A 15,913-nucleotide genomic window follows, 5' to 3' on the forward strand; every position below is an offset into this window, starting at 1 on the left:
CAAAAACTGATTTTGGCACATAAAATCCCCAACCAGGTGGCATGTTTGCTCTTATTCAAGCTGTTTTAGGAATAATGAATAGGTTTTCAGTTGCATCATCATGTTAAGACTAGAAGTATGGTATGATCTTAAGCAAATGTATTTACTCCTATGTATTTGATGATACATCATAATGCGACTATAACCATAATGTTAGCCTTTGGCTACTGTTATTAGGAAGAAGCTGGTATCTGTTCTGCAACATTTATAAGACTTTGTTGTGTCTATATCCATGCTTCAAAACTAGATTGATTAATTAATTCAGGGAGGTCTAGTTTTCTGCCTTGGTCAAAGCATTTCCTAATCTGAGTACCTGGTGTGGAAGATGCAAGGTCAAATTCTTCCCACTGCCTTGTCTTTATACATGCAGTTTTATTTTGCCTAGTCTTAGCTCGCACCCAATTTATTAATGGGAACAATTCTTCTATCAGAAGTTTAACGTCAGGCGCAGCCTTCAGCAGTTATGGGGAGGGAGGATTTATTATGCTGCACAGCTCCTGAACTCTCCCCATGGTTGGGAGATGCAGTATTCTTTTTTTATTTTGCATACCTTTGGCAAAATAAGTCAAGGGAAGCTGGGGGGTGACCAACATGGCGCCCTCCACATGCTGTGGGCTATTAGCCTCAACCAACATGGTCAGTGATTGGAGATGGTGGGAGCTGTGGTCCACAGTGGCGGAGTTGTGATTTGCAAGGCCCTGCACTTGCTAGTGCACTGCATTGGCATAATGCACCTGCACTGCTCCATCTGCAAACAACATGCAAACACCTTGGGCCAGGGCTTGGATGTAACTGCAGGTGGAACCAATGCACACCGTCCCCCCACCCTTTGAAAAGAACCCTTCCAAGGGCAGACAAAGCAGAGGAAGTGGAATAGCGTTGGCACATCCCCCACCCACAACACCCTCCAAAAACCCAAGAGGTGGCAACTATCCTACCACTCCTCTCCATCTTTGGATGCTCAGGCAAATCCTGTGCTGCAAAAAGGAGGTGAGGCATTGACATCATGGCCAAATGGTGATGGAAGTAGGCAAGCTTTTCCAGCTCCATGCTGCAGAGCCAAAAGAAGCATTATGCCAACTTGCATCAGGTTGGCAACCCCCAGGTTAGATGGTTGCCTGTATATTAAGCGTCATAACTTTCTTTCCAGAAGGGCTTAAATACCTTTTTAAAAAAAATAAATGCAAGCTGAGTCCTAAGCTGGCATAGGCCCTGGTGCAGTTAGTCTTTTAGTACCATTATAAATCCAGTCCTGCTGGACTCCAGGAACTGCTATTGCCTAGTGTCCAGTCCAAACAACTTAGTTATCAATCAGAATTCGGACTTCGCTCACTGGTTAAAAACACTGATGGGCAGCAGCAGCCAAGCTGGCTCGTGTAACAGAAACTGGTTAGAATGGTACCTACACAATGTGTTTCATAACATTGAAGATGACACCAAACTGGGAGGGGTAGCCAATGCCGCAGAAGACAGAATTGGGATTCAAGATGACCTTAACAGATTGCAAAACTGGGCCAAAACTAACAAAATGAATTTCAGTAGGGACAAATGAAAGGTTCCGCACTTAGGCAGGAAGAACCAGCTGCACAAATATAAGGTGAGGGACATCTGGCTTGCCAGTAGTACATGTGAAAAGGATCTAGGGGTCTTAGCAGACCACAAGCTTAACATGACGCAACAGCAAAAAAGGCTAATGCTTTCCTAGGCTGCATCAACAGAAGTAAAGTGTCCAGATCAAGGAAAGTAATAGTCCTGCTCTATTCTGTCATGGTTAGGCCACACCTGGAACACCGTGTCCAGTTCTGGGCACCACAATTTAAGAAGGATATATTGACAAACTGGAATGTGTGCAGAGGAAGGTGACCAATATGACAAAGGGTTCTGGAAACCAAGCCTTATGAGGAACAGTTGAGGGATTTGGGTATGTTCAGCCTGGTAAAGAGGAGACTGAGATGAGATGATATCTTCAAATATCTAAAGGGCTATCATGTGGAGGATGGAGCAAGCTTGTCTTCTCCTGCTTCTGGGGCTGAACAAATGGATTCAAGTTAGAAGAAAGGAGATTCCAACTAAACATCTGTCATGTATGATGATGTTGAGATTCCTGCATTGCAGGGGGTTGGACTAGATGATCTTGGAATCCCCTCCAACTCTACAATTCTATGATTCTATTCTTCTTTTCAGAAGGGCTACTTTTTCTTTTTTAAAGAAAGCTCAAAGTCAGGGGCTGCTGTTTGGGGGAGCCATTGAAGACCTTAATGAGTGCTGGGCTGGCAAAATCAGCCCTAATGGGCTGTCTTTCACTGACTTTAACTGAAGAACAAGAGAAATTAAGAGCAAAACAATGCAGCAAGCTAGAATTCAGCTATGGCACGTCATTGCTTGTGTCCTGTTTCAAAGGTATCCTCTCAGTTCGCAATCTATTTGTTATAACAATGAAGGGGGATGGAGGCAGCTTCAGTGCCCTGATTCTGTGCATTCCTATAAATCTGCCACTGGTAGTCCAACAAAATCTGTACTGCACCATGTTGGCTGCCCCTGATGTAGACCATTTGTAATTAATTCGGGTTTCAAAACTTTGCTTTTCTCAGTGTAGAATCTGGACAGTTATTTTAAGCCCAGAATGGACATGCTTCCTGTAAGGTTTTCAGTGCTGTAGACACTATTGGTCATCAGCTGGGGGTCATCATAACCCACGGCAAGTGCGGTGCAATCTGATTCAAGGTGAGGCAGCTGTTTGTAGGCACTTCCACTTCAGTCTGTTGAGCAAGTACGGCATGCAGGAGAAGGGAAGATTCAGAAAGTTGGAGAGATGGGAAAGTAGAAGAAAGTGAGGGTATGGGAGGTTACAAAATAGAGCCCCTATTGAAGGCTGGAGTCAAAATCTGGATAAACAGCAATGGAAGACTGCTGGTCTATCCAGTGCCAGATGAAAAGAAGAGCAGGGCTCCTTCACCTGGCAGAGGAATTTCAGCAGCCATAGTTCACATGATGAAACTCCCTCTTCTATGCAGCTATTAAAAGGTGCAGGAGCCCCTTCGTCTTTTGCATCTGGTCACTCTAGCCGGAAATGCAGCTTTCAGATAGCCCTTGCACCAATTATTGATGACTTTCATGGTACACGCTCTAAAAATAAAAATTCTGACAAAGAGTTAGCCCCCGGAGCAGCAAGCCTGTAAATCTTCCAACAACAGGCCACTGTGCTCTGATGAGCAAAGCTAATTTGGAGGAATTGACATTGAGGGACTTGGCTCTGAACAAGCTGTGCAAACAGGAACCCAAGATAAAAAGCCTTGAGTAAGAGCTACTAAAACAAACAGTGTGTGAAGTGGCATGCTGGTGGAGTGGCCTCCTCAAGGCTAGAGTAGTGAGTGAGTGAGTGAGTGAGTGGGTGGGAAGGAAAGTTCCCTGAAAACGCGGCATACTTTGTGCTGCACATCTCTCCTTTCCTCTGTGAAACATTTCAGCACATGATCTGAATTAGTTTGCAGGACTGGCTTGACAGTCACTGAAAAAGAAGGTGGCAATTTTCTTTCCCTAGGCATGTGTTAATCAGCTATATGTACTGAATGTACAATACGAAAAATCTGGACTCTTATTTCTCCCCTCCCCAGGGTTTCCTCCCAGGCACTTCTGGTAAAAGTTACCGTAGCTTTAAGTATTTTCAAAACAGCATTCAAAGTCTAACCAAAAGGATGGCATTCACCTCACCAGCCATCCCTTACTTTGACAGAATATTGGGAATTGCGATTGTGTACTATAGGATACAGTTGTACCTTGGTTTTCGAACAGCTTAGTTCTTGAACGTTTTGGCTCCTGAACGCTGTAAACCTGAAAGTGAGTGTTTTTGTTTGTGAACTATTTTGGGAAGCTGAACGTCCAATGGGTCTTCCACGTCTTCTGATTGGCTACAGGAGCTTCCTGCAGCCAATCAGAAGCCATGCTTTGGTTTTCAAACATTTTGGGAATTGAACGGACTTCCAGAACAGATTCCATTCGACTTCCAAGGTACAACTGTAGTTTTATGTTTCTTACAGTAATTTGTATTAGTTTTACATATAATCACATTGCGTAACATCATATCCTCTTATTAAATCTCTTTGGCTCTACTCTGTCGACTTCCCTCCCTCCCGCCTAATGGTTTACAAAATTACATTTTGCATCTTTGCATTTCACTTCCTTTCCTATTCTTGTTATATCATTACCTAATATATTAAATTACGCAACCTGAATAGGTAGCAATTTCATCTTACAAATCTTCATACAACCCTGCTAGTAATGCTAGTTGCTTACAGTTGTCTTTCAAATATAATATAAATTTATTCCAATCTCTTTGGAATGCTTGATCTTGCTGGTTCCGGATTCTTCCCGTCAGTTTCGCCAGTTTTGCAAAGTTCATCAGTTTCATCTGCTACGCTTCTTTTGTTGCTACTTCATGTTTCCATTTTGGGGCTAACAAAATTCTTGCTGCAGTTGTTGCATAGAAGAACATTTTCTTATCTTGTCTCAGTATCTCTTTATCTGTAGTTATAAGTTTCTATCCCTCGTGACTACAGCATGGAAACTGAAGCCATGACCACCAGCCTCAGAAAGCAGATGGCATCTGAACATTGCTTCTAGCAGCCTGGTGCTGTAAAAACCTGGCCTTTCCTCAGTTTGCCCAAGCCTGCATTGGCACTAGCAAATGAAGAAGAGGAGGAGTTTGGATTTGATATCCCACCTTTCACTCCCTTTAAGGAGTCTCAAAGCGGCTAACATTCTCCTTTCCCTTCCTCCCCCACAACAAACACTCTGTGAGGTGAGTGGGGCTGAGAGACTTCAAAGAAGTGTGGCTAGCCCAAGGTCACCCAGCAGCTGCATGTGGAGGAGCGGAGACGCAAACCCGGTTCCCCAGATTATGAGACTACCGCTCTTAACCACTACACCACACTATGCTTATAAGAAACCTCAGCTGTTTTCTGACAAGAGGCAACCTGCATTTTAGGCTCCATCACTCAGAGCCAAGCTAGACATACCTGGGGGTAGCCATGTTTGTTCTTTACTTGTCTCCCTCATTAATTTATAAAACAGGGAGAAGAGAGAGTATCCAATTTTTATAACAAAAGTGGAGGTGGAAGAAGCTTCTGTTTCCTTCACTCACACAAAAGCTCTTCATAAACACATGTTAGTAATAATAATAATAATAATATCTAGTTTAGACCCTGGAGATCTTCTTACTCATTGCCATGGAGAACTCTGCTAAGATTCTGCTTTTCTTGGTACAGCATTTGATTTTGATTTTTGTCAGCAGAAAAAAACATTGCCCCATTATGGTTTTTATTGTTGTAAAGCACAATTGATATTCACTTGATGAGTCATAACTGGACCGAAGTTTAATTACAGCAGTGCTACTGCTACCATATATTTTTCTTTTCTTTTCTTTTTTCCTGATGGGCAGCAGGTGGGGTGGGAGGGGTGAGTTCCATAATGCAATTAAGGCAAATGGTTTCGCTGGTAGCACTTCTGCTCATCACAAGCCAAGTAGGCAGGGGAGTAAATGTACTTGCAACAAATAATGGATTGTCCCAGTGTTCTTAAGCACCGCCAATCATTTCAAGGGACACAGAGTCCTCACACACACCTCTTCTGGCAGGTTCGGAACGCCAGCAACCCTGTTGTCAACTGAACCAGTAACAAGGCAGAATCTGGTCTGGGAAGGGTCAGAGAGGACCCCAGACTTCCCATGACTCTGCTTCTAAACCAAGAACTTCCATAGAAATAATTCAGAATATTGTATTCTGATTAAAGTTTAACCAAGTTGTGGTTTTTTTTAGGACACTGGGTGATATTCAGCCAAGTTTTATGCAGAATAGACACACTGAAATGAATGAACATGACCAATTAGAGCCATTTATTTTTATTCTGAGGAAAATAATAATAATAATAATTTATACCCCACCCATCTGGCTGGGTTTCCCCAGCCACTCTGGGCGGCTCCCAACAGAAGATTAAAAAGACGATAAAACATCAAACATTAAAAACAGGGCTGCCTTCAGATGTCTTCTAAAAGTCAGATAGTTGTTTATTTCCTTGACATGTGATGGGAGGGCGTTCCACAGGGCAGGTACCACTACCGAGAAGGCCCTCTGCCTGGTTCCCTGTAACCTCACTTCTCTCAGTGAGAGAACTGCCAGAAGGCCCTCGGTGCTAGACCTCAGTGTCTGGGCTGGACGATGGCGGTGGAGACGCTCCTTTGAGAAAACTTAGTTGACTACTACCCTTCATGTTTCAGTGCTTGTCCAAATAATCCAATATAATTTTCAAAACCGACTTCCGAATCATTTGTTTCCCCCCCCATCCTTCTATATAATGAGCTCCCAAAATCCATTACCTCATCTTCCCCTATTTCCCATCCTTCCCACCTTCAGTCTTTCTTCTACCCAAATAGTACATACATGACCACTCATCTAGCTTCATTACCTTCCCATCCTAAGACCTCCACTCCTCTAGCCTTTAACCCCATGGCTCTGCCTAAATCCCTCCAGCTTGACAACTGTCACACTTTCCTCCCAGTCACAAGATCTACCTGCCCTGGGCCTCAGGTGATAAAATGAATGGATGACTGCAAGCCTAATCTTCCTCTTGGTCTCTGCTTGAGAAGAAAGCTGGAGGGGGTGTTTAGAAGATCCCAAGCCTGGAAGAGGAGATCATTCCAGTGCCTCCAGGATAGAACCAGTGCTGATCTGAACAGTCTCGGCGGCCGCCCCCAGTCACCAGTCTAGCTGCTGCATTCTGGATTAGTTGTAGTTTCCGGGTCACCTTCAAAGGTATCCCCACGTAGAGCGCATTGCAGTAGTCCAAGCGGGAGATAACTAGAGCATGCACCACTCTGGTGAGACAGTCCACTGGCAGCCTGCGTACCAGGTGGAGTTGGTAGACAGCTGCCCTGGATACAGAATTGACCTGCGCCTCCATGGACAGCTGTGAGTCCAAAATGACTCCCAGGCTGTGCACCTGGTCCTTCAGGGTTCAAAACCCAGTCTGGAGGTCTGAAGGTTTTGTTTTGTTTTACAATCAAGCACTTTATAAATTTTATGAAATAAATACTGGCAGTACTAGAGCTTTGCCACTGGGGCTGGTTTTCGGCATTTGGGAACCAAGGCGTTTGAGAACCAAGGTACCACACTGTACTGTATGTGGTCTTTTTCTATGCTGGGGAAAGAGGGAAGTTTGGGAACTCTCAAGGTCATCTTTTAAAGGTCTAACAAGCCTGTATTTCCACACTTTACTTTGCTGCATATTTTGTGATTTTAAATCTCTGCTGGGGTTCTCTCATCAAAGAGAACTTACCCCAAACTTGGATCTTGGCATCCACAAGTACTCCTTTTTATACCCATTTTTTTTCCTTGCACCAACAATCAGAAGGGCAAAACCCTTTTGTTTTTTCCTGCTCAGGTAGTATACACTGTTCTGTTCAGCTTGTTTTGTAAACTTTACCAGGATTTTCTCTCTGGACTCCGCCTACCGTATTCAGCAGCAATTGACTCTGCTGGTGCCCATGAGTACAGCCTGAAGGGACTGTTGCTGTTCAGTTTGCTTAAGCATAAAGAGAGGCGATATGTAAGGCAGTGCATGCTAAGAGCAATGGTTCCGTCTCTAGCTTAAGCCAATATTTGCCTAAAGCCTAATGGTGATTTATACGGGAGTTATGTTGCAACAACTCCCACATTACTCATTTGGATTCTCAGATATCTGGTTAATAAATGCCAGGCCGCATCTGTAAGTTCATCAGGTTCACAATATTATCAAAGTGCAATGGTGAGAAGTGAAATGGTTAGAATACCACAATTTGTTTATATCTATATTTTGTAGGATTGTCTTCATAATTTTTATACTTGATTTCCTTACTCCATAAGCTGATATTATCTGTTTTTAGGTAGATAAATATTATTCATTTTTAGGCTTAATTAATGAGGTAGAAAGCAAGTGTGGTCGCCCCATACGCACTAGTTCTTGTAATTGTAAATATTGTAAACAAGTCACAAGGTAACAAGTGAGAAGGAGCTGAGGAAAGTCACGTCGTGTGAGACCCGTGTGAATCGTTCATCAGAGAGAAGATCTGAGAGCAAGCTTACCTTGGGGTTCTGTTCTGATAAAGATTAGGGGGATGCAGAGTGTTTTCGTTGTTGCTGAAGCAATAAATTATCAGGACAGTCTTTTTTTGCCTAGTCATGTCTTTCAGTACCAAGTCCCAACAATGACATTTTACTACACAGCAAAATGCAAGCAAATAAGAACTGAACTATTAAATTACAAATTGCTCTGGTAAAGTGCAATCTCATTAATGGAATTGGCCTGGGGAAATCCAAAATGTAAGGTTCCATTGGCATAGGTTTATGGAGGTGATGCAGGGAGATATAAAGATATAAAGAAAGATATAAGATATAAAGAAAGAAGTTAGGATAATCAAAATTTGTTCAAGGATTGTTATAGTTTCTTGAATTTGTGTTAATGGGAGAAGACTTCAGATATAATACCTGAATTGTATCCTACACATTCGTTCTAATTAGCCCAATGTAAAAACACATGCCTGATTCTTTGTTAGAAGTTTAGCAATTAGTGACTCTATATTGCAGCTTCTCCTATGCCTTTAATTGTGTAGGCACAGCATAGCAATACCACCCTGGATTGCCATGACCCCCTTAAGCCTTTTGCAACTTAGTGACCTCTACACGTAGCAAACTGTTCTTACAATAATCTCACTGTCTATTGAAGGTGTTTCCCAACCCCTGTCTTAAACTGGTTTTCCCCCTAGCCTGTGATTAGGAATGAACCAAGTAGACTGGCTGACACAGAAGCTGGTCCAAATATTTGCTCATAGAAGTTCTTATGCCTCTAGGTGCAAGATAAGCTTGGTCCTCATAAAACTGAACAAATACAAATACTTCTGAGTCAGAATTACTGCACGCACCTTTTTATCAAACACGTCAAGCAGAGGGAGCAATTGACTATACCAACCATTTTGTCTTTGAAGAGCAAACCTGTTATTCCAGCAAACTATTAAAATTGATTTACCCCGACCAGTATAAACAGTTGAAGTGATATCCCTCATTATGGTGATTATGATGATTTCAATTTGTCAGTCACCGAAAACACTGCGGTCCCTAGCCAACTGACAACAAATTGAAAAGCAATACAAAAAATTAAAATATAAACAACCTGCAGTTATTCAGCATCATAAAGTATCACCAAATCCTTCATAAAGTAATACTGTACTAAAAACAACATAGCAACTCAAAGCAGGTGAGCTCATCCTAGCTCATCCTGTCCCATCAAATGCCTGGGAAAAGAGAAAGGTGATTAACCTTGTGCTAGAGAGATGTTAATGTAGGCTCCAGGTAGGCCTCACTGGGAGCAGCATTCCATATATGTTCAGGAAGTGTGAGAGGATGTTTCCATCTACCATATCCACAGGAACAGCTAGACCCAGCTAGCAGTGGATTGAGGTAGTACTTTAAATCCAGCACTGTACATTGGTTTCATCTCAAGGACTTTTCTAAATGGGACTCTGGCTCCATGGGTTGCTTCCACCCTGGGGTGCAGGGGAGAGGGCCTAGGCACACTTACCTTGTTGGAATCCTTATGCAACAGGCCAGCATATGACCTGAAGGGTTATATGCTTCCCTAATATACAGCGATATATTAGATCGTACAGTAGGGAATGCTGGAAGCCTCCAAATCGTATGGGAATCAGAAATTGAACACTCACTTACAGAAGACCTTGCTGAAGGTAATCTTGCACTGCCACTAGACTTGTCAGACTTGCTAAAATCAATCCCTCCCTCTCCCCTTTATGTTGGAAGGGTTGTGGAAAACTTGGTTCAATTGTTCATGTTTGGTGGGAATACCCCAATGCTTTTTTTAAAAAATAATATCCATAATTACAAACCAACCTCTCTCCAAATCCTGCCTTAGCCCTACTAACACTAGACATAGACTTTGGCTCCAGCTTGCAGTACAGAGAACCAGTAGGCTTTTTACTGATTGCAGCACGACTAGCAACAGCACAACAGTAGAAAAACCAGTCTGAAATAGCCCTGAACATAGGGGAAACAATATCTGGATACAGCAATGTCTGAGGGTTTCACTACACTATAGAATGGATTTAGGGCAGTGTGACTAGTTCCACAACACTGGCTGCCAAGCCTAGGGGGCGCTGTGGAGCATTGCAACTATGACATAGTGAATTGAGCAGAATGGAAGGCAAGGGTGGGGGCTGAATTTTGGCCTTGCACAGGATGCTGCTGAAATGTGAAAGACTAAAGTTCGTCCCTAGTCATTCTACATAGGAGACTCATCAAATGCATGACCAAAAGAGACACCTTTCAGGAAACCTGAACCCTTTTCTTGAACCATGTTAATGACCAAAATCAAGACTTTGTTGTACCAAGTGCTCAGTCTTCTCAGTGGAAAGATTATATTAGTTAATGTGTTTGACTACTGAATGTGTGAGACTATGTTTAAAGTCAGAGAATAGAACAGACACCATTAGATGTACTGCTGGGTAAATGTTTAACGCGTCTTGTTTTTGTATCTATTTAAAAACCAATACAAACTTGTTTTTTAAAGAAGGTCACCAAGATCACTTCTGAATGACCTGTTTATTGAAAATTTATCCTGGCTTGCTTGCACAAAGTTTGCAGGGGGAGGTATGCAGTACCTGCTAGTTACTGAGCATTCATTCTGATTTGTTTGGCGGTTATCCACCGTCAAGTCAGACAACTGTTATTGCCACAGTTTCCAGCGCATTCTCCTGACCCTTTCATTTTTGGAAGTGGGTTTGTTGTGCAAGAGGGCAAAATCCACTTTGATTGTGCCATCTGAATTTGCTGGTATGTTCACAGGATTTGGAACTGGAGACTGACTACATCCACCTCAGTTATGCAGTGATGTACTTCTTGGTCAACATAAGAACTTAAGAGCTCTTCTGGATCAAACGAAAGGCCTACCTAAGAACTAGCCAATGTGGTCTCTTCACACGTGAACCACAACTCCTATTATCCCTGAGCATAATCAGTGTGAGCTGGAGCTGATGGTAGTTGTAGTCTACAGCATCTGGATGGCACCATATTGGGTTATCTATTCTAGCAGCCCGTTTTCCACAGTAGTTGTAATTTTTTTCTTGATTTTCTTGTTTTATCTTATTGTAGACTGCTTTGAGGTTTTTAACAATCACACGATGTATTAGTTTTATGAAACAACCAACCAAAATTGGAGAACCCCTTATATCTGATGCAATAGCAAAATTGCAAAATTTGCTGTAATAGCAACATTTGAGTATAAACAGCAAGTTTCAATCTTGGAACAATTCAAGTTTCTTTGCACTAGGACTTACCTGTTGACGAGAACAAGCAATAGTCTGTCTGCCGCTTGCTGTTACCAAGGAATAAAATGCCTGCTGTGTTTGACATTTCTCTTTCTTGTGTTTTCTTCAAGGTTCAGGAGCTTTCACTTTGGCAAAGAATAAAGAAAAAGAGGGAACACGTCGTATCAAATCAACCCAGCAAAACATAATGATCCAATAAATTTCAGCTAGGAATTGGGAGAGCTGTAATATTCAGTCGTTAATGGGACTGTCCATAAATTATATTAATTGCACTTTAGAAACCTTCCAGAGCACCGTGTTCCCTTGCTGCCATTTTTCAGTGTAGTACAGACCCATCAGTTTTCCAAATTCTTGGTGGCAACACAAGCATTACAGCTGTGCTGAACAAGGTGCATTCTCCTTGTAAGTGCATCAAGGTGAGTGGAGCACACAGAAGACAATTCCCCCCAACTTTGGGATAGCAGTAGACATTTGGGATAGCAGTAGCCATTTCATCCCAAACAGGGCTTTGGTCCTGGCCATCTACCTACAAGAACCAGCCTCCATCTACATTGGATGCTCACCAGCCCACCCATATACCTTTACTGCTGCTCGCTGCTCCACAGATGCCACGAGGACCATCGTTTGGTCTGTTGGTGCCACTAGAAAATGCAGCACAGCTCTGTCCAGCAAGCTAGGTAGGAAAAGGGAGGTGGGCTGTGTGAAGAGCCTCTTGTTTTCATGTGGAACTTGCTAGAAATAAAATGCACGTATTTGTTGGTTACACTTGTATCCCACCCTCAGGGGCATTTGGAGGAACATATTATCCAACAACTTTGTGAGGTAGATTAATATATGAGAGCCAGTTCTTATATGGACTGAGCCCTTAGCTGTGATCGGGCAGTAGCATGTCCACCTAGAAACAAGAGGTTGACGCAAAGACTAAAATCCATACACTTTCTCACTCGAGTCTTCTTTGCCTTTGGTCTGGTGGGGTCTGTATTTATACCTCCTGCTTCCCAAATGGTTTCTGTGGCTTTTGGTCAAGAGATTGTTTTTCTTTCTGAATGGGTCTTAGGACTTACCTGTTGACGAGAACAAGCAATAGTCTGTCTGCCGCTTGCTGTTACCAAGGAATAAAATGCCTACTGTGTTTGACATTTCTCTTTCTTGTGTTTTCTTCAAGGTTCAGGAGCTTTCACTTTGGCAAAGAATAAAGAAAAACAGAGGGAACACGTCGTATCAAATCAACCCAGCAAAACATAATGATCCATTAAATTTCAGCTAGGAATTGGGAGAGCTGTAATATTCAGTCGTTAATGGGACTGTCCATAAATTATATTAATTGCACTTTTAGAAACCTTCCAGAGCACCTTGTTCCCTTGCTGCCATTTTTCAGTGTAGTACAGACCCATCAGAAAGTAAGCCACAGGTATCACTACACCCCTACCAGTAAAATATTTTATGCCTGCCGTGATGGAATATATTATCTCTATTTTTTTGTGTCAAACATAGAAAGTAATGAATAACACTTTTTTATTTTCTAAACTACTCCTTGAAAGAGTAGGCCCAAACTAGCCACCATGGGAGAGGTCTTCCCAGGGATGTCTAATGAAGGAAGATGCGTATTATGACTTCCTCATGCCCAGCACATCACCAGCACACTTCACTGACCACTACTTCTGAGAGCAGGGGAAACACTGAGCAGTGCAACATCAAACTGCATATCACCTTTCCTTAGGTGTTATGAGGGAGGTGTGAGTGGCAGCCATATGTTATCTCACAGTTTGGCTTCAGGCTATGAAAGGCGGTGTGTGTGTGCGCGCGTGTGCGTGTGTGTGCGCACGTGCAGCAGGAAACTGAGGGAAGCCTGGGAATAGGGAAAAGCAAAAAGGGCCCAAGGGACACTGGAGCATCCGCTTTGAGTGTAGAAGATCTCTGTTTCAGTTCCCAGCATCCTCAGACAGGGCTGGGAATGTCCCCTTTTGAAACCCTTGCTGCCAGTTCGTGCAGACATCACTGAGCTTAATGGACCAATGGTCTGAGTCATCATGAAACAGCTTTTTGTGCTAGGCATTCACACTATTCACTGAGTGTTTCACTACTGAACAAAGTTCCATTATGCTGGAGATGGGTTCCCCTACCCCCCACCTTTTCCTTGCACTCGAATTCTGCTCAAAGAAAACCCAGTATTTGCATTAAAAGCAAGTTGACCACATGGAGTCATGCTTTATGTAAGTGATATTTGGGGTCTTTGAACAGTATTGAAATTGGTGAGTACATAGGGACACAGTCCTTTCTGCTGTGTCTGTTGGTTTGATGTCTCTGCTCTGTGCTTGCTATGCTCTTTTTTATATTATTATGTCATTGTTTGAAGATGTAATCTCAACTGTCATTGTAAGCCACCTTGGAAGCCTTTTTGGCTGGAAGGCTGGGTGTGTTTTCAACCAACCAAAATTCTTCCAGCACTACCAGAATCCAGCAACGCTGCTGAATCTGAAAGAGAGAAAAAAAGAAAATGAACAGTGTTCATCTATGGAACATTTCTAGCATGTATCAGCAGTTCCATTGTGGTTTGTACATTTTGACCTTTCACCTTAAAAACAACCCTAGCAAATTTAGCATCCATAGTAACAGGAAGTTAATTTTTTCATACTCCAGTGAGCTGGCAAAGAACATCTGAGGCAATAAGAAAACTGCTTCAATCCAAGTCAGTAAGTCCATGAAGTAGATGGAAACCAATATGCTGTAACATATATTGAGTCACTTCTTACATAACCATAGCCATAGTCAGTGTTGCCAGGGAACAGAGTTTAGTTTTCTGGGATTGGTGCCATCTAAGCCTTTTATCTCATGACTTGCTGTACCTGGGACAGGTGTAGCCCTTTGCTCCCTGCACTGTTATCTGAAATCCACACTAAAGAGCCATGCTATACTTTTGGAAAATAATGGCATCATTCTACAAACCTCTGAATATATATCTATATCTATACCTATATCTATATTTATATCTATATCGATCGATCTAAACACAGTGGAGAAATTCTATGTAACATAAAGATTATCCATTTGACCCAGCCTGCTTCCTCCAATGACAGCAGATCCTGACATTTTAAATCATACTTCGTACTCTTCTGCAGGAAACAAATAATGTGTGAAGCAGCTTCTGGGCCTTAAAGAAGAAATAGAAGGAGAGCACAGATTCTGGTCCCAGCAGAACATTACTGAGACACGCTAGATTAAAATATTGTACAGTATTTTAAGAAAGAACCTCCACCCCAAAACTAGTCAGACCTCTTGAGCAAACATAGATCATAGTTATTACTCCAGGAAGCCCATCCTTCTTCTGTTAGTTGAGCAACAACAAACCTTTTGTTATGTGACAAGGAAAGAGGATTGCATCCAAGATGACATAGATACAGGAGGGTGAGGAATAGTGATTTTGATTATTCTTGTTTTCATTTAGCTCTTATGTGGATGAATTAAAAGGGGGAGGGGGCATTGTTTTAGGCTCAATACAGAAGCAGCACAGACTCAAGATCTAAAGAGCTTTTTGTGATTTGTGGGTTTGAAATGTAGCTTTTTTGCTTATTCCTTTATGACAAAAGAGGCTCTTTCACAACCTGCAAAGCTGACACACTGGTATGTGGCATCACATGATTATGATGTCACCACGCCAAGAAATTGCCCGTTCTAGGGAGAATCAAAATGAATCCCAACCTGAGCGGATTCTTTTATTGCAGAAGGGAGTGGACTTAAGGATAATAAACAAAACCATCCATTTCCCCTAACCACTGATGTCACATTACGTTCAATTCATTACACTATGAGTCAGCACTTGGGACTTTTTTTCAGCCGTTAACTTTCCAGATGCTAAAGTGAGCGGCAACCTTCCCCCTCCCCGTTTTCCCTAAATTGTTGGTGCGTAGCACTCAAGTGTCCAAAATGAAATGCTTCAGTTTTGCACTGCTGCCGATTACTTGGCACTCGGAGCGGTGGCACAGCCGTCGCCTTCAAAGGAGACTTTGTTGCCGCCAACCTCGCGACAAACAATGCCGCAAAGATTAAATACCGAACGGAATGCGGCAGAATTGCGTCGTCTTTGCAGCCTCGGCGGAGATGTTGATACCCTGAACCACATCGAGGAGGGGGAGGGGGAGGGAAGCCAACTAGTGTCTTCTTGCGTTTCCTCCAATGATGCGGTGCATTTTCATACCCATCCCACCTGCCTCCGTTTCCGATTACTTTTATTTAGGTTTAGTTTGAGATGTGAATCCTGAATAAAATCACCCCTGGTCCACGTGCCCGGGGAATGGGAGGAGGCTGGCTGAATGGATCAAGAAAAGAAAATGGAGTCTACAATACAAACAAGGGAGTGGAAATAAAGAAGTGCGGTGTGTGCGAGGGGGAATACACAACTGGCGGCGAGAGAGGGAGCGTGCAGAGAACCGCTGGATGATGGAAAGCGGAGGAAGAGCTGCAGGCTGGACTGGGGGGGTGGGGGAGGGAGGGAGTCTGGGCACAGCCGCC

General features: G+C 42.8%; 1 long non-coding RNA gene across 2 annotated transcripts; it reads right to left on the reverse strand.

The window, feature by feature from the left end:
- Positions 1–13,575: 13,575 nt before the first annotated feature.
- On the reverse strand, positions 13,576–15,873 carry LOC310671448. Of its 2 annotated transcripts, none has more exons than XR_014508012.1 (2): positions 14,753–15,873; positions 13,576–13,879 (listed from the first exon to the last, which is right to left on the reverse strand). It is a non-coding gene; the product is annotated as an uncharacterized lncRNA (long non-coding RNA). The 2 variants fall into 2 exon arrangements; XR_014508013.1 differs by having other exon boundaries at positions 14,691–15,873.
- Positions 15,874–15,913: the final 40 nt, after the last annotated feature.

This window comes from Podarcis tiliguerta (genome assembly GCF_965153285.1).
Source record: "Podarcis tiliguerta genome assembly, chromosome: 1".
In the NCBI taxonomy this organism is placed as follows: Eukaryota; Metazoa; Chordata; class Lepidosauria; order Squamata; family Lacertidae; genus Podarcis; species Podarcis tiliguerta.